The sequence below is a fragment of the Cnephaeus nilssonii genome, assembly GCF_951640355.1.
Source record: "Cnephaeus nilssonii genome assembly, chromosome: 1".
Taxonomy (NCBI): domain Eukaryota; kingdom Metazoa; phylum Chordata; class Mammalia; order Chiroptera; family Vespertilionidae; genus Cnephaeus; species Cnephaeus nilssonii.
Genome location: NC_137072.1, coordinates 92076205 through 92099608, shown reverse-complemented (window position 1 = coordinate 92099608; position 23404 = coordinate 92076205). Strand labels below are relative to the sequence as shown.

At 42.4% G+C, this 23404-nt stretch overlaps 1 long non-coding RNA gene across 1 annotated transcript in view; it reads left to right on the top strand.

The window, feature by feature from the left end:
* The window catches only part of LOC307100827, a 43077-nt gene extending 23969 nt beyond the window's left edge, over positions 1-19108 (top strand). Inside the window, exons 3-4 of the long non-coding RNA XR_013813618.1 lie at positions 13088-13382; positions 16734-19108. This is a non-coding gene — a long non-coding RNA (uncharacterized lncRNA). The remainder of the gene's footprint in view (positions 1-13087; positions 13383-16733) is intronic.
* Positions 19109-23404: the final 4296 nt, after the last annotated feature.

The following is a 23404-nucleotide window of genomic DNA, read 5'->3' as shown; positions in this document are numbered from 1 at the left end:
TTTTTTCTTCCATGGTGTAACCCCAGCACTGAGACCCGGGCCCATCTCAGGTCCTGAGTAAATGTTTGTTGAACACTTGAGTGAATAAAGCTATCCTTTCCTTTCCCCAGAGAGAAATGGAGGAGAGAGAGTGTCCCCTGGAAAAAGTATCATCAGGTCACCCCTATCAGCTCAAGCCTTCTCTTTGCATTTTTAAGGGAGTTAAACTAATCTATGTGTCAGGATGGCCGAGTGGTCTAAGGCGCCAGACTCAAGCTTAAGGGAGTTAAACTGGACACTGTGGGTCCGAGGCCACCTGTCACTACTTGATCCAAATTAAGCAAAGATAGGATTGAATCATATATGAGTGTTTATTCCAATAATGCCGGCAGTATGGGAGAGCAATCGGTCATCCACAAAAATCGGCTCTGATTCCCCTTGCCAGTTGGCTGGTTATCCACACACGAGGGAGAAGAGAGCTACGTGCAGCTTCGAGCTGGAAGTGTAACATGGAAAGGGGAGGTAAGTAAGGTCTGCAGTCCGGCCTTCAGCAGCTCAGAGTCCGATAACAAGGTGGCTAATCTTCTATGATGTTACCAACCGCTCAGCCTGTTCCTGGGACTGGAGGATGGGCAGCGTTCCTGAGAAAAACTCCCAGAGCGGGTCAGGGTCCGGGCACAGCAACCAAATCAGAGCGTGTCCTGTCCTTGATCTGTTCTCAAAATGTATTTCTTTTCTGAGTAACGGACCCATCGAGGCAGCTTATCCCTTTACAGCCTTGTTCCATCCTCCAGTTTCCCAGGGTCTGTGAGAAAACTTCTTATCTGTAGTTAGTAAGGTGCATAGTTATTAGACAGCTGTGGCTCTGTTCTCGTTACATGTCCTTCCCAACTATCAGGAGCAGCTGTTAAACGTGTGTGGATCAGAGCTGGGCCTCTGTCTTATTTTCTGGCCTGAAGGTACACAATTGGGAAGTAGGAAATGAAGGAAAGAAACTAACCATTGTTCTGCATATTAATGTGACACACTGTTGAGAAAAAGAGCACTTGGACATTTCTGAACAGTTAGAAATGATTTCTCTTCATCTGTCCACTATAGGCGGAGCTGAGGAACTATTCCCTCTCCACCAGCTTGTCCAGCTGCGCACGCCCCCCCCCCCCGCCCCCACAACCGCCACTGCATTCAATGCCCCTCTAGATGCTGATGACACCCACATTTCTCCTCTCAGCCTGGCATCTCCACTTGCATGCCTTGTCTGATTTGCCTCTCCCTCCTTCCCCAGTCTTCAGCATCTCTGTAAATGGCACCATTACATACATACCGGCTCAAGTCCCAAACCGTCCAGTGGGCCTTGATTACTCTTCTTAACTCACTCCTCACATCTCGTTCACTGGCAAGTTCTTCCTCCAAAATAGATTATACCCAACACGGTATCTGTCCATCTCCACCATCATGGCCCTGTCCCTGTCACCATCCTCTCCCCTCTGGATTGCTGCCAGAGACCAACCGATATCCAGCCCACTCCACTACTAGGATGCAAGGAATAAGGTAGGAGCAACCGTCTCCCAAATCTCCCAAATCTAGTAGCACCTGCATGACTTCCTGGAACACATAGGTGCCCAATAAATACGTGTAGAATGAATGAATGGGAATTGGTTGGGGGAATGTGTCTGTTTAGCCCAATGATCATTAGCTATAGAATTGGGAAAATAAATGCATTTGCCTTCAGTTCATATGGGTGGAGGTGAGAGGTCAGGAATGGACTCTCTGTTAGGTCTGTGCCCTCCCTGTGCTGTGGGGCAGCTGGCAGCCTAGCCCTCCCCTGCCCCCCCCCTGCCCCCGCCCCCTGCTGAAGCCCTGACCAAAGTGCCACTGCACACTGAGCTGTTCAGACTTGCAGAAATGTGCCTGGGGTGTGTGTGTGGGGGGATTGGTGCTAATCTCTGAGAGGGGAGGCAGGGTGTCCCAAAAGGTGGGCTGAGATTTAGGAGGAGGAAGCACCAGGAGGAACTTGAATAGGAATGTGCAACCCTGAGGGTAGGGGTTTCCTGGGACAGCTTCAACTTACCATGTGACTTTCTGGATGCGGCACCAGAAACTTCTTAGCTGTCTGTTATGCAGTCTTTGTCCTTCAAGTCGAAAGAGAGGGTATTAACATTACTAAAACCATTTTTCTTAAGGAAGATATGCCGAGGATCACTGCATGTGTGGTTGAATAAGAGGGAGTAAATAATACATGCAGACTTGTTATTAAGAATTTCCCTGTTAGTGCCTCCTAATATATTTAATGAGAGACTTGTTCCTTTATTTAAGGTCTGGTGGAGTGTCACCTGGCCATTGTCTAATGGGGTTCCGTAAGGATCATTTCCAGGACAGCCAGGATCTCCTCCCATTGAGACGCCCTTCTGAGCAGGGATTCTAAGAGCTTCGAGGCTGAAAGAAGCCAGGGTTCTGGGCCGTCTGCCCATGGGTCTGCACCGTGTCTCAGGAGGAGGTGTTTGTGGGGATGAGGAGAGGCAGCCAGAGGAGGGGAGAGGCCGCCTGTCCCGCCAGCTGAGAGAGAGGAAGCTGAGGCGCATCCCTGCTGAGATCCTGTGGGTGCCCAGTTAACGCCGCTAACGGGGATGTCTGGCTTTTCATTTCCACCGTCCTTTTTCATTTCTGCCTTCACCTGAATGTGGTGTCAAGGGAACTAGTAATGGCTGCTCTCAGAAGCATGTGACTTGGTGTTTGTATACCACCTGGCCATTTTATAAAGTGCTAATGAATGTTTGCAAAGCGCTTGGAAATCCCCTGGCGGAAGTGCAACATTAAGTGAAAAATATTATTATGATTATTAGAAGGTAATAGACAGCTTTCAATGATCGGTCATAAGAATAATTGGCATTTAAAAGAGCGTCAGAAATCATCCAGACGGTTCTAGCTCCTCCAGCTCCATCAGCCTCCACGTTACATATATTACGCCGTTTCCCTGACACCCGTTCTAATCACCATGTAATTCGCACATTAAATCACCACTTCCAGGGAAGGGTTGAGCTCACTCATAGCTCTGCTGAGGGAGACACTGACAGGGCACTATAGCTGAAAGGTCTCAAGTGGAGACGTGCTCTTAGGTGGCAAGCTAGACCTAACCACCAAATGGCCACCACGTTTAAGAGGCTACAAGAAAGAAGTGAATCCATCTTGGAAAAGGAGAGGCAATTTAACAATAGATGCTTTGGCTTAACAAGACAAAAGAAGATGTTGACATCCAACACCAATACACTTACTTGAGGCCATGTGTTTCTTTTATTCAGTTAATATATAGAAGCAAAATAGATGTTAATTCTCTTCCTTTTTTGGCTGATGTATTGTCTTTTAAACCACCATATAATTCGATAGTCTCTCTTACTAGCATCTTAGATTTTTGTTATTAACTTTACTTTGTTGCTCCAGTGAGTAGACTCTGTGTTTTTGGGTTTTATAGCTAGAAAAGCCTGAGCACTTTTATAGCTTTACTATGCATTCTTTTCAAGGCAAAACTGTTATGTTTATACTGATATGCAGTAAGTATGGGACATGCCATTAAAAATCAACTTGTCTTTGGGAAGCCCACATTGGAGAATAGAGTTGTTAATTTCTTAAGCTTCTAGTGGATCATGAAATTCCACTAGTGGTTTGGAATGTGGGTTATGGATGACTTTTGGTTGTGTGAGGTTACAATGGTTGCAATCTAATAGTGTGAAAATTCATTGGTTTACTGGAAATTGGCCTTTACCAGGTTTCCCTCAGGTTCCCTGGGGCCAGTTCCACTAGAAAATATTAGCATGTTTGCATGAATAATTGCAAACTGCTAGCAGGCAATGTGGATATCTTAATCCAGGTTGTTGTTTTTTTAAACTGGAACTTAAAATGTATTTCTAGATCAATTCTTTCCTTTTCTCCCATTCTCAATGCCTGCTCCATTTGTCTCCACCAGACAGACAGCGAAAAGACAAACAAAGGCAGAGGAGGAGAAAAGGAGCTGGATTGGTCTGAAAACCTTGCACGACTACAAAGAAGCTACAGTTTTTAAAAAATATATTTTTATTGATTTCAGAGAAGAAAGGAGAGGGAGAGAGAGATAGAAACATCAATGATGAGAGAGAATCATTGATCTGCTGCCTCCTGCATGCCCCCTAGGGGAATGAGCCTGCAACCTGGGCATATGCCTTGACCTGAATCGAACTGTGACCACCCGGTTCCTAGGTCAACACTCAACCACTGAGCTATGCCGGCTGGGCAGAAGCTGCAATTCTTTTTTTATTTTTTAAATTAATTCTTTATTGTTTAAAGTATTACATGAGTTTCCCTATTTCCACCCATTGACCTCTCCCTGCCACCCCCTCCCCCAAGCACAAGCCCTTACCCGTACCCCCCCCCCCCATTCTGTGTCCATTGGTTTTGCTCATATGCATGCATACAAGTCCTTTGGTTGATCTCTTACCCCCTCACTCCCGCCTTCCCTCATAGGTCATACATTCTGTAGAAGCTGCAATTCTTCTTTTTTTTTTTTAATAAATCTTCATTGTTCAGATTATTATAATTGTTCCTCTTCCCCCCCCCCCCCATAGCTCCCCTCCATCTGGTTCCCACCCTACCCCATGTCCTTACCCCCCCATACACTGTCCTCATCCATAGGTGTACGATTTTTGTCCAGTCTCTTCCCGCACCCCCCACCCCTTTCCCCTCTAGAGTTGTCAGACCACTCCCTTTCTGTGCCCCTGATTCTATTATATTCACCAGTTTATTCTGATCATCAGATTTATTTATTTATTTATTTATTTATTTATTTATTTATTTTTATTTTATTTTTTAAAATATTCATTGTGGGCCATATGCGCGAGTTTGACATGCTTGCTGTACAGGCTGACAATTTCTTTCTTTCTTTTTTTTAAAAATATATTTTATTGTTTTTTTTATAGAGAGGAAAGGAGAGAAATAGAGAGTTAGAAACATCGATGAGAGAGAAACATCAATCAGCCGCCTCCTGCACACCCCCCACTGGGGATGTGCCGGCAACCAAGGTACATGCCCTTGACCGGAATTGAACCTGGGACCCTTCAGTCTACAGGCCGACGCTCTATCCACTGAGCCAAACCAGTTTCGGCAATCATCAGATTTTTTATTCACTTGATTTTTAGATTCACTTGTTGATAGATATGTATTTGTTGTTCATAATTTTTATCTTTACCTTTTTCTTCTTCTTCCTCTTCTTAAAGAATACCTTTCAGCATTTTATATAATACCAGTTTGGCTGTGATGAACTCCTTTAGCTTTTTCTTATCTTGAAGCTCTTTATCTGACCTTCAATTCTGAATGATAGCTTTGCTGGGTAGAGTAATCTTGGTTGTAGGTTCTTGCTATTCATGACTTTGAATATTTCTTGCCACTCCCATCTTGCCTGCATAGTTTCTGTTGAGAAATCAGCTGACAAACGTATGGGTGCTTCCTTGTAGGTAACTAACTGTTTTCCTCTTGCTGCTTTTAATATTTTCTCTTTGTCTTTTGCTCTTCACATTTTAATTATGATGTGTCCTGGTGTGGTCCTCTTTGGATTCCTTTTGTTTGGGGTTCTCTGCGCTTCCTGGACTCGTAAGTCTATTTCTTTCACCATGTAGGGGAAGTTTTCTGTCATTATTTCTTCAAATAAGTTTTCAGTATCTTGCTCTCTCTCTTCTTCTGGCACCCCAAAAATTCGGATGTTGGTATGCTTAAAGATGTCCCAGAGGCTCCTTACACTATCTTCATATTTTTGAATTCTTTTTTCATTTTGCTTTTCCAATTGGGTGTTTTTTACTTATTTGTATTTCAAATCTTTGACTTGATTCTTGCGATCCTCTAGTCTGCTGTTGGATCTCTGTATATTATTTTTTATTTCAGTCAGTGTATGCTTAATTTCTAGTTGGTCCTTTTTCATATCCTCAAGGGTCTCACTAAATTTATCGGCCTTTTCTAGAAAATTCTTGAAAAACCTTATAACCGTGGTTTTGAACTCTATATCCAGTCGTTTGCTTTCCTCCATTTCTTTCATTTGTGACCTGTTTCTTTGTGTCCTCATTTTGGCTGCTTCCCTGAGTTGATAGAGTGGCTTTGTGTGTTAGGTGTCCTATAGGGCCCAGTGGCTCAGCCTCCCCAGTTACCTGAGGTGGACACTCTTGGTGCACCCCTTTGTGGGCTGTGTGCACAATCTTGTTGTAGTTAAGCCTTGATTGTTGTTGGTATCACTGGGAGGAATTGACCTCCAGGCCAATTAGCTGTGAGGATCAGCTGTGTCTACGCTGGGAGAACTTCTGTGCTGGAGACACCCTTATGAGACAAGACTTGCAAATGCCTCTGTGCTCAGCTTGGATGAGGCGGAGTCTCAGGGCGGAGCAGACAGCAATGGCTTCCCATCATCCCTGCCCTACGAGGCCCCTGGGTCTCAGTGTCCCGTGGCAATCGCTGCAAGCACCTCTGAGAGAAAGCTGCCCTTGAGTTTCGCCTGCTGCCAGACAGTCCAGTTTCTCCCCGAATGAGTCTGGGTCCCCAGAGTCTCGCCTGGAACTGGAGTTCAGCGCCGTCGGGAGCTTTTGTCTCCCTCCTGCTTGAGAGAGCCAGCAGTGTACTCAGTTGCCAGCCCTCTCTGTGCGCGCACCTCGATACCTCTGCCTTCTGCAGCTCCTCTGAGTCTCGGTGTGCTTTTCTCTTTTCTTCTAGTTGTAGAATTTCCACTCAGCCAGCCTTCCTGTGGTTCTGGATGATGTCTGTTTTGTCTTTTAGTTGTAGTTTTGAAATTGTTGTGTGAGGCAGCAGTTTAGGTGTTTACCTATGCCACCATCTTGGTTTCTCTCCGAAGCTGCAATTCTTAATGCAGAGAATAGAAGGGGAAAAGCTCTTGATGTAATTATTGTTACTTAAATCTGTGGAGCATCAAATAATTTAGAGCAGAAAGTGATCTTAGAATTCCGAAAAGACTCAAGGTGATTCGACAGTTGGAGAGTGTGTCCAGACTGGACCACTCACTTCAGATCATGGTCGGGGAGTGACTTAAGTCCTTGCCAAGAGCTATAACAGTTTCCTTTAGGCTCCTTGAAGATAGGGACCAGGTACTAATTCTTTCTGCATCTATAGTGAATTGTATATCCTAGTAGTGGGTACATAAATATCTGTTGGGTGATCAAACTGTTGGCTCACATTAGGATGAGCCTGTAGTTTCCCACACAGCTATGGTGCCTATGGATTCAATTGTTAGTCCCTTATGGTTCTTCCTAACCAAACCTGCCTTATTGGATGTTCTCAACTACATATTTGGAACTCTTCTATATGGATTTCATGACCAGATTCTATAACTTCTCAGTCACTTTCAATTACTAGAATAGTTCTTATTCTATTGTTCAAGATGCAGGCCTCTTATTTAAAAAATTCAGTCTTGCATTGTGATTCGGATCTTGTAGTAGCTACATATGGTGCCAATTGGGTCCTGGAAATATCAGGGAGAACACTTTCTAAAGTATACAACTGTCTAATCACTATGCTGTATACCTGAAACTAATACAAAATAATATTGAATTTAAACTGTAATTGAAAAAAAAAAACAACCACCACAAATCTAGGACTGACAAAAAAACAAACACGTACAAAGCAAAATATTTCATACAAATACCATAAACAGCCTTTAATAATCATAATAACAACAATAGCTTACTATATAACAAGCATTGCTTTAGATTGATGTAACATTATATTTAATTCTTGCAACAATGCTACAAAGTGAGTTCTTTTATTAGTAGTATTTTACTAGAGGCCCGGTGCACAAAATTTATGCACGGGGGTGTGTGTCCCTCAGACCAGCCTGCACCCTCTCCAATCTGGGACCCCTCAAGGGATGTCTGACTGCCCGTTTAGGCCTGATCCAGGTCTCACAATCCAGGACTGCTGGCTCCCAACTGCTTGCCTGCTTGCCTTCCTGATTGCCCCTAACCGCTTCTGCCTGCCAGCCTGATCACCCCCTAACCACTCTCCTGCCAGCCTGATTGGTGCCTAACTGCTCCCCTGCCAGCCTGATTGTCCCTAACTGCCCTCCCCTGCAGGCCTGGTCACCCCTAACTGCCCTCCCCTGAAGGCCTGGTCATCCCTAACTGCCCTCCCCTGTAGGCCTAGTCCCCCCCAACTGCTCTCCCCTACAGGCCTGGGTCCCCCCCAACTGCTCTTCCCTGCAGGCCCGGTCGCTCCCAACTTCCCTCCTCTGCTGGCCTGGTCACCCCTAACTGCCCTCCCCTGCAGGCTTGATTGCCTCCAACTGCCCTCCCTTGCAGACCTGGTCCCTCCCAACTTCCCTCCACTGCTGGCCATCTTGTGGTGGCCATCTTGTGTCCACATGGGGGCAGCCATCTTGTGTCCACATGGGGACAGTCATCTTGTGTGTTGGAGTGACAGTCAATTTGCATATTACTCTTTTATTAGATAGGATGAATGAGAAAATGGAGGAACAGAGATAATCTGTATTTGGACACAAAAGAGTGTATCAGCAACAAATATATTTAAAAGCTATTGAGCTAATTTTTATAATTAGCATTCTATGTGTTCCAATTAGAAAACAGTTTCTAGGTCACTGTATATCTACACTAATAAAAGAGAAATATGCAAATTGACCTTATCTCCACAACACCCATCAGCCAATCAGGAGTGAGTATGAAAATTAACCCAACAAAGATGGCAGGTTAATTTGCATACACAGGTGTGGAGCGGCTGGGGGCGGGGTGGCCGCTTGAGTGTGCACTGGCACCCAAGTGGCCTGTGTCCCGGGAACAGGTGTCCTTGGTATCCAGGCCACTCTGAGCCTATAGGCCCGTGCGCAGGCCCGGAGTGGCCGGGGGTTGTTCCGGCGTGCGTAGGCCCGGAGTGGCCAGGGGTTGTTCCGGCATGGAGCAGCTGGGGGTGGGGCGGGAACATCCCCTGCAGCGAGCGAGCAGTACCCCGCAGCGAGCGAGCAGACGGCAGGGCCCTGCTTGCCCCTGGCCCTGGCGGCTAAGGGCAAGCAGGACCCCACAGAGAGCAGACACCAGGGCCTGCAGTGGCGTCAAGCAGGCAGGTCCGCAGTGAGCAGAGAACCACAGGGAGCAGGCCTAAGCCGTCAGTAGGACATCCCCATATCCCCTAAGGACTCCCAGATTGGAAAGGGGCAGGTTGGGCTGAGGGACCCCCCCACCGTGCACAGATTTCATGCACCGGGCCATATATATATATATATATATATATATATATATATATATATATATATAATCACAGATATTTGTCCATCACCCTCTGGATTAAAATGTCACCTATTATAAGAATTCCTAGCAAAACATACAGAAAAATGTGAGTACATATACCATAATCAGCTGAAAATTCAGAATAAAAATTAAGGTTGACAGAATGTCATTATCATACAAGTTAGACTGGACATTAATCTTTGGAATTTACAAAATGATAAAATTATAATTTCTTTGTATTTTCATTCATTTCTTTTTAAAAATTTTATTGGGGTGACATTGGTTAATACAATTATAGTAGGATTCAGGTGTACAATTCTATAGGGTGTCCCTAAAAATGTATACACACTTTGAATGATTATAAAGTCAGTGTTTATTAATATACAGTTCATTTCAAATCCTTTTTTGTCAACACCTGTTTTCAAACTGATGACTGTTCTGGTCCAGGCACTGCTGATGACATGCAGCAATGGAATCGCAAACATCAAGAATCATTTAGTTCGATATTTGTGCTCCCTCATTTTGTCAACTTTTGCTGGTTTTGTACCATACACATTATCTTTTATGTATCGCTATAAAAAGTATAGTGGATAAATTTTCTTTGTTCAAAGCTTAGTATGGCTTCAACCTGAAAAGGAGTGAAAATTAAGTGAGTTACCAGCTGTTAAAGTGTGTGTACATTTTTTACATTTATTCACACTTTGAATAAATATAAAGGCAGTGCTTGTACTTCAACTGCTTTTTCAAACTTCCAGTAGCATTTTGTTCAAAGCTTAGTCTGGCTGAAAAGAAAGAAACGTCAATTGAGCTATCAGCTGTTAAAGTGGTGAACACACAATACAATAATACAGATGATGTTCACCACCCAAAGTCAAGTCTCCTTTTAAACCGCTATATTCTCTTCTACCTCTCCCACCCTCTCTTCCCTCTGGTAATCACCATACTGCTGTCTAGGAGAGTTTTTGTTTGTTTAATCCTTACATCCCCTTCACCCAGCCCTGGAACCCCAATCCCCTCTGACAGCTGTCAGTCTGTTCTCTACCTATGAGTCTGTTTCTATTTTGTTCGTCAGTTTATTTTGTTTATTAGATTCCACATATGAGTGAGATCATATGGTATTTATTTTTCTCTGACTGGCTTATTTCACTTAGCATAATACTCTCCAGGTCAACCCATGCTGTTGCAAATGGTAAGAGTTCTTTCTTTTTTATTGCCACGTAGTATTCCGTTGTGTAAATGTACCAGTTTTTTTTTTATCCACTCATCTACTGATGGGCACTGGGGCTGTTTCCTAATCTTGGCTATTGTAAATTATGTTGCTATGAACATAGGGGTGCATATATCCTTTCGAACTAGTGTTTCAGGCTCCTTTGGATATATTCCCAGAAGTGGAATTGCTGGGACATTATGCAGTTCCATTTTTAATTTTTTGAGGTAACTCCATATGCTTTCCACAAGTGGTTGCACCCGTTGGCATTCCCACCAGCAGTGCATGAGGGTTCCCCTTTCTCCATATCCTTTCCAGCACTTTTTTGTTGATTTATTGATAATAGCTATTCTGGCAGGTATGAGGTGATCATATATGTAATTTAAATTTTTCTAGTAGCCACATTTTTAAAAAAGTGAAAAGAAACAGGTGAGATTAATTATATTATACGCTACTTAACCCACTGTATTCAAAATATTATAATGTATTATACGTTCTTCATTTTTGTCCTGAGTCTTCGGAATCTGGTGTGAATTTTGCACTTACAGCACATCACAGTTTGGACTATGTCATTCGTGTGCTTGATCGCCCTGTGTGCACCATATTGCACAGGGCAACTGTAGAATGCTTAGAACAGGCCAGGTATGCGGTATGTTTTCTACAAGGATTATGATTATTTTTACCTTCTAAATATTTTTTAAATATATTTTATTGATCTTTTACAGAGAGGAAGGGAGAAGGATAGAGAGCTAGAAACATCGATGAGAGAGAAACATCAATCAGCTGCCTCCTGCACACCCCCTATTGGGGATGTGCCCGCAACCAAAGTACATGCCCTTGACCGGAATCGAACCTGGAACCTTTCAGTCTGCAGGCCGACGCTCTATCCACTGAGCCAAACCGGTTTCGGCACCTTCTAAGTATTTTTCAAAATTGATCACTTCTCTCCTGCACTGACATGCTTTAGACCAATTTCTTATCTTTGCCAGGAAAGAAGAATGAGCCTGCTAACTTGGCCTCCCCAAATTCACTCCTACAGCCCTTTGCCATCTCTTCATACTGAGGTCCAAGAAATCCTTTCAAAAATATGTATCTGATCAAATCCTCGCTCCATCACTCCTGAGCCTTCTCTGAACCACATTTCTGCCTCCCTAACCTTTGTTCAGTCCCGTGGACTGTCCAGTTACATGCTGCGTCCTTGGACGCACTGCCCTTTCCTCTGGCACCTCTATTGGTACTTTCTTTCCCCTTTAATCTTCCGGGGAAACCTTCTTTGGTGGCTCCCAGACTCTGTCAGATGACTTTGTTAAAATGCTGTCATAGAATCATGTTCTTTTTCCAAAGCTCTCATCTCTGTTTGTAATTTTGCTTTCCTTAGTGTGATAAATTAATTAATCTGTCTACTGCCCCAACTAGACTGTAAATTCTTATAGGGAAGGCACTGCATTTGTTTTATTCACTGTCGCCCCCCGCTCGCCCCCCCCCCCCCCCGCCGCCGTACACCTAACCCAATGCCTGACACCTTGTGGCTCCCATGACATATTTTAAAATAATTATAATAAGTAAGTATTCAACTATTGTTCTATAAGACCCTACAAAAGCAGAATGAAGGGTATTTAAAACAAGGAAAAATGCCACAAGTTTTCAGTTTAATTTAAAATCTTAAAGGGTAAGAACAGAGGGATTCTAGGATAAAATAACGTACCAGTAATACGATCCAGAAAACTTCACAAACATGGAAATAGCAACATGTAGACTGACATAAGACAAAGACATGAGCAGACTGTGTCCTTAACCAGCCCAAGCATATAAAACTAGCCTGTGAATAGAGAGAGAGGAAAAAAGGAGATACAGAGGAGGGAATATTGTGAGCCATGTTCTACTTCTCTTGTGCTTGAAAAATTAAGATTAAGTTGGGCATGAAGAAGTATTGGTGATAAAGTAAGCATGGGGCCTATATGACCCAGATTTTATATGATAATCCTATATTCTCTTTTTGATAAACTGTTGAATTATCATGGAAATTCCATTCTCTCAGCAAATAGCAATTAAATGAAGTTGGTCAATAAATCAACAAATATTTATGTCTTCCATATGCTGTATGCTGGGGATACAGTGGAAAACAAGACAGTTGTATCTCTGTCTCTTTTGGTTTGGGGATCCATCAATCTCTTCCTTCCTTCTGTCTCAGTTCTGAGCTCAGAGCTAGGTGAAGATTAAAATAATGTCAGACCATGTGAAATAAGTGAAAGTAAAGGTGGTTCAGTGAATCTCACTAATAAGGGAAGTAACTCATTCTGCCCATCCTCCCGTTAGGGGATGGTGGAGAAACTGAGTTGAAGAGTTCTCCAATATTTTTCCCTTCTGGAGTGTAGAATGGATGACTCCTCCTCTCTAGAAAACATGAAAAATTGAAAAGAATATTTATTCACTGCTAACCTTGAGCTTCCGGCCTCATCAGTTGAGTGGAGAGAGAACACTAGAAAGAGGAACAAATTGGAAATGGGAGGAGGCAGAGTGATCAGATGACTTCCATTTCGGATGAGCTAAATTACGCCGCTATAACAAATTAATCACAAAATCTCAGGGACTTAACCCAACAACTATTTAATTCTTCATCACACAATGTCTTTTGTGCGTTTGGCAGCTCTCCAGGGCAGCTCCCTTCCAAGCAGTGAAAGAACTCCAGTCCCTTTCATCTTGTGGCTCTGTCGTCTCACCACGACTTCCAGATTCCCAGGGGGTGGAAGAGAGAGCCACATTCATTGCCTCAGCCTGGAAGTGACATCACTTATGTTCACAGTCCATTGTGTAGACCTAGCCATGTGACTGTGCCTAACTGCAAAGAAGGCTGCGAGGTGTTGTCCTCCACGTGGACAGGGAGGAGGAAGACAACCGGATGTCAGTCAGCACTGAGAATGTCCATCACACAGATAATGCATGTAAGATACCTGTAAAATATCCAAGTAGAAATATCCTATAGGCAGTTGGGTACATGGGTCTGGAACTGTGAGTCTCCAACTTGACTGTGCATAAGAATCTGGGGGAGAGTGTTAAAAATTCAGATTCCTAGGTCCCACTCTCAGGGATTCTATTTCAGCAGATCTGGAGTTAGGCTCTGGAATCTGAACTTTTAGTCTCTTCAGAGACCATCATTTGATAAACACTAGTCTAGACCTTTAAAAATTCAGCAGTATAGGGATAGTACTTGCAGCCGTTGGGGGAGATGGGATCACCTACAGAATGAATAGAGGAGGATAGGGTGAGAAATAAAGATCCAGCCTAAAACCGCAGGAAGTTCCAAGAGGAGGAACTGTTTTGAGAAGGTGGGGAGTGGAGGGACCCATTTATGGCAATTGCTGCTGAGAGATCGTGCAGGATGAGGACGGAAAGGTTGACTGTGTTGTTACCGATAACCTTAGCGAGAGCTGGAGGCTGACACCAGATCTGCGTTCATTGAAGAGTGAGTGGGACTAAACAAACAGTGTAGACCACTTTTTTGAGGAAGTTTGACTGCAAAGTGGAGGAGAGAGGGTCGTAGCTGAAGGGGATGGTGTGGGATCATGGGGATTTAAATATATATGTGAGACGTGAACATGATTAAGTGCTAATAGGAAGGAGCCAATAGTGAGGGTTAAATTGAAGAAAGAGGAATCATCACTAGATTTCCTGAGAAGGTGGGAGGAGATGGAATATGGAAGAATGGTGAGGAAGGATTTGCGTTGGCTTAGTAGAGGGAACACCCCTTCACTGGAACAAGAGAAAAGGAGGAAAAGATGAGTATAGACTGGTTGTCAAGTTTAGGTGTTTAGTGGATTCACCTAGGAAGCTTAAAAGCATATACAGGCAGTCCTCGGGTTACGTCGGAGATCCGTTCCTACGGCGCGACGTAACCGATTTTCGGCTTAAGTCGGAACCCACCTACATAAGCACCTCCGTCACTCACATGGAGCACATACACAGCAGTAATGACGTGAAACAGTCAAAAAAATTTAAAAGAAAGATAACAATTCCTGACCTTTACTTGTGGTAAATAAATAATAAAAAACATAAAGCACATATGTACATACATCGAAATGATGGAACTTTTTTTAAAATAAATACTGTAAATGGGAGATGGCGACGTAACCACGAAATGACGTACGTCGAGTCCGATGTAACCTGAGGACTGCCTGTCCCATTGCCCTGTCCCACCTTTGAGATTCAGCCTGGGCATCAGGGTTTTGAAATAGCTCCCCCAGAGGATTTTAATGCACAACCAAGGCTGCCAAGGTTTTCACTGGGTTAGAAACATTAAATTAGGACACTGATGTATGTTTCTATAACACTGTACTTATTTACTCACTTCTTTCAGTTTGGATTTCCTATTTCAACCATGTGTTCCTCACTAGATTGTATACAATCTAGTATACAATAGCAGTGGCCACATCTGTCCTCGTCACTACTGAATGTCCAGCTGGCAGAGTTGACATTCCATAATGCCTTCTGAACAGATGCATCGATCAGACCCTGATGTAGCAGGAGGGGGCACAGGACCTTGTGGCGACTCGGGACACTGTGCCCACCCACGCTGGCTGAGATGGTGTCCAGCCAGCCGTGCAGGGGCTGTGTGCCTGCCCTGCGTCTCTAGGGGCAGAACTCACCCACACAGCATCATTGTAAAAGCCCACGTAATTGTAGCTGCCGAGCAGAGTTGATTGCAATATAAGGTGATAACAATACTGAGCATTTCTCATAGAATCGAGCATAGTTTGTTTTGCCTGTAGTTTGAAGTTGTTTGAAGTTAAAAATTAATTATAAAATTCAGGTTTGTTTCCAAGTGAATTCAGGGACTAGGAAAGAAAGGAGCCTTTTCATGAGACAATTCAAAGGAATATATCTCCTCAGGAAGCATCACAGTCCACGCGTAAGGTGTATACCTAAATGGGTAAGATAAACCGTTATAGTAAGACATCTGTTATTTCTTCAGCCTTCATTCAGTTGTGTGCAACCACAGATTGATCCTTGTCATATAGTTGCAGTGTGGTTGGTATGTGTGATGAGGCTGCGTTGTAATTATAGAACTCAGGGGTTTGCCACCTTCTTCTGTAAATATTTTATGTTTTGTGAGCTTGTGCAGTCTAGCAGGTTTCAACTACTCAACTCCACTGTGGTAGCCCCAAAGCAACCACGGACAACGCTTAAACAAATGAGCATGCGTATTGTATTGCTTTTATTGCTGTGTGATAAATTGCCACAGACTTAGTGACTTAAAGCAACATACATTTATTACCTTTTGGTTTCCATGGGTCAGCAGTCAGCTTAGCTGGGTCCTCTGCTCAGAGTCTCACAAGGTCACGATCAAGATGTCAGTAATCATGGGCTGCAGTCTGACCTGGGGCTTGGGATACTCATCCAAGGTCAAGTGTCTGCTGGCAGAATTCATTTCCTGGCAGCTCTCTAACTCCTGGAAGCTTGCTTCTTCAAGACCTTTAAGGGCCTACCTGATCAGGGCAGGCCCACCCAGGGCAATTTCCCGTTAGTTACCTCAACCACACCTGATTAAAGACCTTAATCCCATCTGCACTATCCCTTCACTTGCTTTCTAAGGTCACACACTCATGGCAGTGATTCCTCTTCATATTCTCAGGTCCCACCCACACTGAGGGGAGGAGAGCTTATACAAGGGAGTAGCCCTGAGATGGGGATACTGGGGCCCTCTTAGAAGTCTGTCTGACACATCTGCATTCAAACAAAACAACCAATGGATGCTGAAATGTGAACATCAGATCAGTTTTCACCTGCCACAGAAAGTAATATTCTTTTGATTGTTTTTCCAACCCTTTAAAAATGTAAAAACCCATTCTGTGGGCTGCAAAAAAAAACAACAAAAAAACCCCAACACACACACACACACACACACACACACACACACACACACACACACCAGACAGTACGCTGGATTTGACCTGTTAGCTGTAGTTTTCCACCCCCTGATATAATTTGTGAAATGGGGTGAGGTAGCCCTGGTGGCTTAGTAAGAAATGGTTCTCAGAATTAGATGCTAGGTCTGGGTGATACGACTTGTGCACCATATGAGGGAGCAGTGCTGAAGTTTAAGGGTGACCTGTTGGGGGGTAAGACACTAGATCCCTTCTTTCAGTGGCTGCACCTCCCCTATGAGGACATGGGGCAATATGAGAAGCTGTGCTCACTAAACACACCCCAGCCCCATCCTTCTCAGTTGCTTTGTGAAATTGTCTTTTTGGTGCTTATTGATGCAAACTGTAGCTTCTTTGCTTTTATTTGTTCAGGTGCTTATTTTCTTCAAGCCTCCAATGGAATCCTCGATGGGGCTACTGCGACTCAAAGATCAGCATGCTCTTTAGTTTCACTGCAAAGATAATTCTGCTGAAATGGAATTTGTGGCCAAGAAAAAAAAATCACTCCTTTTCATATCACAAGGCACAATCAGGGTTTCAGATATTTGGATTGCACATCCAGGCTAATTGTCACATTGTTTAAAAACAAATTTTCGTCTGCACAAACAAAAAGATTAACAACTGTGAAAAACGTCCTTGTTCCAGAAGCTTAAGAAAACTATGGTAGTATTGTGTGAATCATTAGATCTTGGAATCAAGATGTAGTCTTCTAGGAAGTAAAGGAAGTGGTCTTTCCTTAAAAGAAAAATAGTCTTAAGTGTTTTTTATGGTGCTTACTATGCCATTCTAAACACTCTACAAATATTAATTTATTTCATTCTCACAATAACTTGTTGAGGGCAATATTACCACTATCATGGTTGATAAGGAAACTGAGGCACAGAGCAGAGTTAATTAACTTGGCCAATCTCTGACTAATAAGTGCCTGAATGGGGATTTGAACCCAGCAATTTCCTTCCAGAGTCTGGTCCCTTAATCACTATCCGGCATGTAACAATAATTTTTTAACTATTTCCTGAATATGCTGGTGCCCTTCATGGAGTACAAATAATTAATAAGGTATTTTAATGAAACACTGAAATTAGTGGGAATGTTCTTGAAGATGGCATCCTGCCAGGTGACTGAAGTGGCCGATGAAATGGCCATATTTCCTCTAGGCTAAGCCTCAGCAGACTTGTTGATTAGCTTGTCAATGTGTCATCCAATATTTCTAACGCCAGCTTTGATATTCTTTTCCAATAATGGTGATATCAGAATCTTGGTCAGGATCAGTTGCATGGCACACATTCGCAACCGTCGTATTAATAATTCATCAGATTTTTCAATTGACGTAGAAGTTGTTATCGTAAAGTTATTCAAAACTTGTTACATTTCTATAATACAAGTGAAGACACTGAAATAATGGTGGGATTTTATCAGACATATATGGTCCCATTCAAATAAGATTTCTGGTACAGATGCCTGTTCTCAGAAGAATACTAATAATGTTTCCGTCTCTACATGCGTAGTTGTTATCAGCTGAAAAAGTTCCACTGTCAAGACATTTTCCAAAGACCCTAAATCCAAACAATGCCATTGCAATTTTCCATGACACTTTTTTTTTCCAAAATAAAGGGACAGAATGTTTCTCCATGTGAATCTTTGCATTTTAATTAGAATTGAAGAGAAAGATAAAAATGTGAATGATTTCATTCTAAAAATAAAAGAATTTAAGAAGAAAATTGCTGATAATGTTAAATATTCATTATGATGTGGATTTAGTGAAATGAGGGAATGGGAATCAAATTACCGACCTTTAGAAGGCATAAGTGGAAAAGCCCTTAATAATTTTGCTTTATTTGGTAAAAACAACAAGAACTTGTTAAAAGGCCCCGAAGAGAATGATCAGAAGAAAGCATGGAATAATGATGTCTAGAGTATTTTATTTTGTTACTATGAAGATTATTCAAAATGAGAGCCTTACCTTAAGTTGTAACTTGAATACTTGTTTGCTGAGTAGAAGAAAACAAAATTCTCCAGAAAAACACTATTATTCTGAGATTTCACACTACCAGGTATGACTCCAGTTCATCAGATCATTTTTGCTGACAACTTTTGGAAATTACTCAAGTAATTGATAGAACATCTCTCTTGATAATCCAAATGAATTACTCAGACTTTCTAAGAGATGTTTGGAAAAAAAAAAGTAGATCAAATTCTAATTTCGCAAGTTGCATCCTACAAATAAGCACAAGAGTGGAAAACCCTGTCGTCAGCTTCAACAGAGATGATGGAAAATGACAAAAAATGTCTTCGCCCATCTGTAATTTTTCCCCTAGAATTTTGTATTCATTCTCATGTACATTTACTCTTGTCAATAAACGGTGATTGATTCAATGTATAATGCATAACATTTAAGTTTTCTAATTTTTTTGTTTGGTTAATCCTCACCTGAGGATATTTTTTTCCCCATCGATTTTTAGAGAGAGTGGAAGGGAGGGGGAGAGACACAGAGAGAGAAGCATCGATGTGAGACAGTCACATCGATTGGTTACTGCCTGCACACACCCTGACCAGGGCCGGGATGAAGCCCGCAACTGAGGTACGTGCCCTTGACTGGAAGGAACTGAACCCCAAACTCTTCAGTTGGCAGGCCGATGCTCTAACCACTGAGCACCCGGCTAGGGCTAGTTTTTTTAGGCTTTCTAAGAATAAATTTATAAATAAAAAGCATCATTTGTCAAAACATGAATTCAAATTTGGGGCTTGTAAATATGGCCACCATATGAGTGTTCTGGACCAGAAAGAATGTTCTGAGCCAGAAAGAGTGAAACAAAGGAGTCACAGTAGATGAACATGAAAGAAAAATGAGGTGTGGGTGATTTGAGGATTAATGGGGCCTTTTGTCTGTCCAGATGAAAAGCTTTGCAGACATAAGATGATTCTTGATAAGGTAATAATCGCTTACTATAATCAAATTCTAAGTACTTCAGCCAGAAACAACTGAGCACCAGGGAAGAGCTATTAGGCATTGTTAAAGCAATTGGTCACTTCCCACATTATTTGTATGGCTGGAATTTCACAATCAGAACTTATCATACTGCATTATGAGGCCTGCTGAAATTCACAAATTTGGAGGGACAAATTGGCTGGATGATTACAAAACTGTGAGGCTATCATTTCTGAATTGAACATCGACAGAGAGTAAAAAACCCCATCATAATGCACATCCATTATCTAAGCACCCGTGTTGGAATACTGCTTATAAATCTGACATTAGGCATAAAGAAAAGAAACAAATAATCTAAAATACCTGGTAGTTAGTGTTTTGGAATAACACTAATATATTTATTTCCTAGTAGAAAGTTATGAAATGGTTCGTTCATTAGTTCAACAAATATTTATTGAGCGTGTACTATGTACCAGGCACTGTTCCAGGCATGAGGGACACACTAGTGAATAAGATGATTCATAGGGCTAGGGGTCCAGCAAAGCCACAGAGAAATAGAAATATTGTGTAAAGTTGGATTGACTCTAGTGAAAAAGGAACATAAAGTTTGTGAAGAAGAGTTATCTAACTATATTAAACACTCCTGGATGTCATGTAAATACAGTAAACCTCTAATTAAAATTTCTCTTGCATGGAAGTTATATTTGACTGAGTCATACAGGTTATGCCAGGGAATTATATGTATTTCTTTTTAAAAAATGAAATATTTAACTTTTGAACAATCCTAGAATTCTGGTCACCTAGTTTTTTCAAGAAAATTTAGTTCTTTATACATGATTATCCAAATTAAAATCAATTTGCTTTAGAGAAGATTTAGCTAGCATGTATAGCCTAGAAAAATTCCATCTTTGAAGAAAATAAACCCCACTTTATACCTTCTTATAGTTAAAAATGTTTCAAAGGAATCCACAAATGGTAAAAATATTTGTAATTTACTGAATTCTGGATGTTTTCATTATTCCTCAGATGTACCAGAAAAAAATATTCTGATAGTTTGCTATAAAGAGCTGGACATGAAAAGCAAATGCAAATTTGCAATAACTTTACATAGTGCTTGGTACATAATACTTATTAAACATTTATAGGCAAGGACAAGTAAATTGGATATGACAAGTTAGCATCATAATAAGTACTAGGGGCAGATCCAGTTTTATGGAATCTAAAACTTAAGCTTTTGGGGTCTTTCTTTAAAAAAAATACAAAATTAAGTATATAAAATTAGGCATGAGAGAGAATATACTTTTAGAATGAGAAAATAAATCACTACAAATTATAGTATTTAAAAGAATAGAAGGGTTGGGGGAGGGAGAAGAAGGTAAAGGGAGGATAAATGGTGATGGAAGAGACTTGACTTGGGGTGGTGAACACACAATACAATATACAGATGATGTATTACAGAATTGTACACCTGAAACCTATATAATTTTATTAACAAGTATCACCCCAATAAATTCAATTAAAAAAGGATGAACAACAAAAAACTTTGTTTTCATATTATTTTTTTTCCTTTTTGTTGAATTTATTAAGGTTAGCAAAATTATTCAGGGTTCAGGTGCACAATTCCACAGAATGTCATCTGTACACTGGATTGTGTGTTCACCTCTCCAAGTCACGTCTCCGTCCATCACCATTCATCTCTTTCCACCCTATATCCTCTCCCTCCACTCCCCCTCCCCACAGCAATCATCACACTGTTGTCTGTCCATGAGTTGTTTTTTTTCTCTTCCTTTTTTTTTTCTTTCTTTTTTGCTCAATCTATTTTCACATTATCTTTTTGGCTTTGACCAGACTGTTTTATTTAGTAATATTAATCAATAGTCTGCAAAGATATACAAAATGAACCTGAGATTAAAGCATACAAAAGAAGAATACAAATGCATTTTGTAGAAGGCTGCTATGTTGAATTGAGCTACATAATTTTGTAATCAAATTACTCATATTACATGCAGTGACTTATGAGTTTTGTCTTTAGAAGACTTGTTTTCTGGGCTCTTTTGCTGTGTTGGTAGCAAATTTGCCTGCCATTTCATCCAGACTGCCAGACTTCATTGGGACAAAATATGTCAGACAAGGTAAGGTGTGATCCAGTATACATTGGGACACATAAAACGTGTGACTTCACACATAGATGTACTCATTGCTTATGGTACCGCTATAGGTTTGTCTCCTACAAACATAGGAATTATATAAATCCCATTTCATGAGATTCCCATAAAAAATAGAAATAATGAATGCTGTATTTATAATGATATATGTTGCATTATTGAGCATTTGCTTAACGGAATGGAACGCCTGTTTTATTAGGCATTGTTGAGAACTGAATTCTCCACTTAAATTGTACATGTCTGATAATTGGAGGAATTTTCCAGAGACTAGCTATATATAATCCTCATTAGAGGATTTTCCCCCCATTGCTTTTCAGAAAGAGTGGAAGGGAGGGAGAAGGGGAGAGAGAAACATCAATGTGAGAGAAACACATGGACTGGTTGCCTCCTGCACTTGCCCTGACCTGTAGGGAGTGAACCCACAACCCAGGTATGTGCCCTTAACTGGGAATCAAACCTGTGGCCCTTCAGTACAAGGGACAATGCTCTAACCACTGAGAACACCAGCCAGGGCGAGACTAGCTATATTTGAAATTGTGTTTTTCCTCCACTAGCCACAATCTATCAGTGCTGGTGCCACAGGACCTGTTCACATTGCAGTTCTACCCCTGGCCCTGGACTTCATGTCCTGACACCAGGTGAGTCAGCACAGTGTGGGGGGCGGCAATGGAAAGGAGTTCACGGGCCTTCTAATTCAGGCAGACCACTTTATTCAATACTAGAGACCCAGTGCATGAAATTCGTGCACAGGTAAGGTCCCTAGGCCTGGCCGGTGACCAGGGCTGATCAGGGCCTTCCAGCTGCCAGCTGGGGCCTTCCTTAGTTCCACGCCGCCCCCTGGTGATCAGTGCACATCATAGTGAGCAATCGAACTCCAGGTCTCCCAGTTGAACTCCTGAGGGGACAATGTGCATGTTAGGCGTTTATACATATAGATGTTCCCAGACTTGGGGCCAAGCACAGTAAGTACTTAGCCTCATTGTCAGGTTCTGCAACTCTAGGTGAAATGACATATAATAAAACCAGTTTCACCAAAGGCTACTTTTACATCTACTTGATATAAAAGAGTTAGGTTTCTTCAGCATCTCATCCATGTTATAATGAAATGATGTTATTTGAGGACCTGCTGTACCAATGTTTGGGGTCCGTAGCATCGGGATAGCTGCCTGTGAATAGCTGTGAGGCCTTCCTCAGACCTGCTCTCCAGCCATGAGACTTGTGAACACCGATTTGCACAAGTGATTCAATAAAAGGCATCCTTCAAGTCCTTTTTGTTTGTTGCTTATCAATAGAGAGAAATCAGAGTTTATATAGCACCTTGGAGAGGAGGCAGCTGGTCCAGAGATGGTGTTGATGATCTTGAGGCTCAGATCTGCCAATTCTTTTCCTGGCAGGGCTGGACCCTACCACTCACTCCTTCAGTCCCTGACTAGGGTCCTGTTCCATCCAGAGCACATGGCCTGGAATCGGGAAAGCGGCCACCTCCAGTGCAGAGACTTTGCTGGCTCACCCCACCTCCAGATCCATCCAGCACACATGGATCCCGAGATCTCTGCTCTCTTGGATGTTGAGACCGAACAGTGCCTTTTCTTTCCCCACAGAGGGCAAACCTCTGACTGGGCTTGCCAAGCACATTGGGCACTGCACCTCTTTTCCCTGCCTGGCATAGTGAGGCTTTGGGACCCCTGGTGGTCCAGACTGGTGGGTTGTTGTGGGCTTCCTGGTTGATCTCATAACTGCTCTCCGCACACCCATCCCTGAGGAGATGATGCAAGACCACCCGGGCCCAGGCTTCACCTTTCTGTGGACAAGGACAGGTACATGCATGGGCACAGGAGGGCCAAGACCGGGAGGCGCTGCCCACCCAGGTGCTGAGGCCTGAGGCCAGGCCTAGGGCTCTGGGTGATGCCCCCTGGGAACTAGCGACCTTGTGATGGCGGTGATGGCAC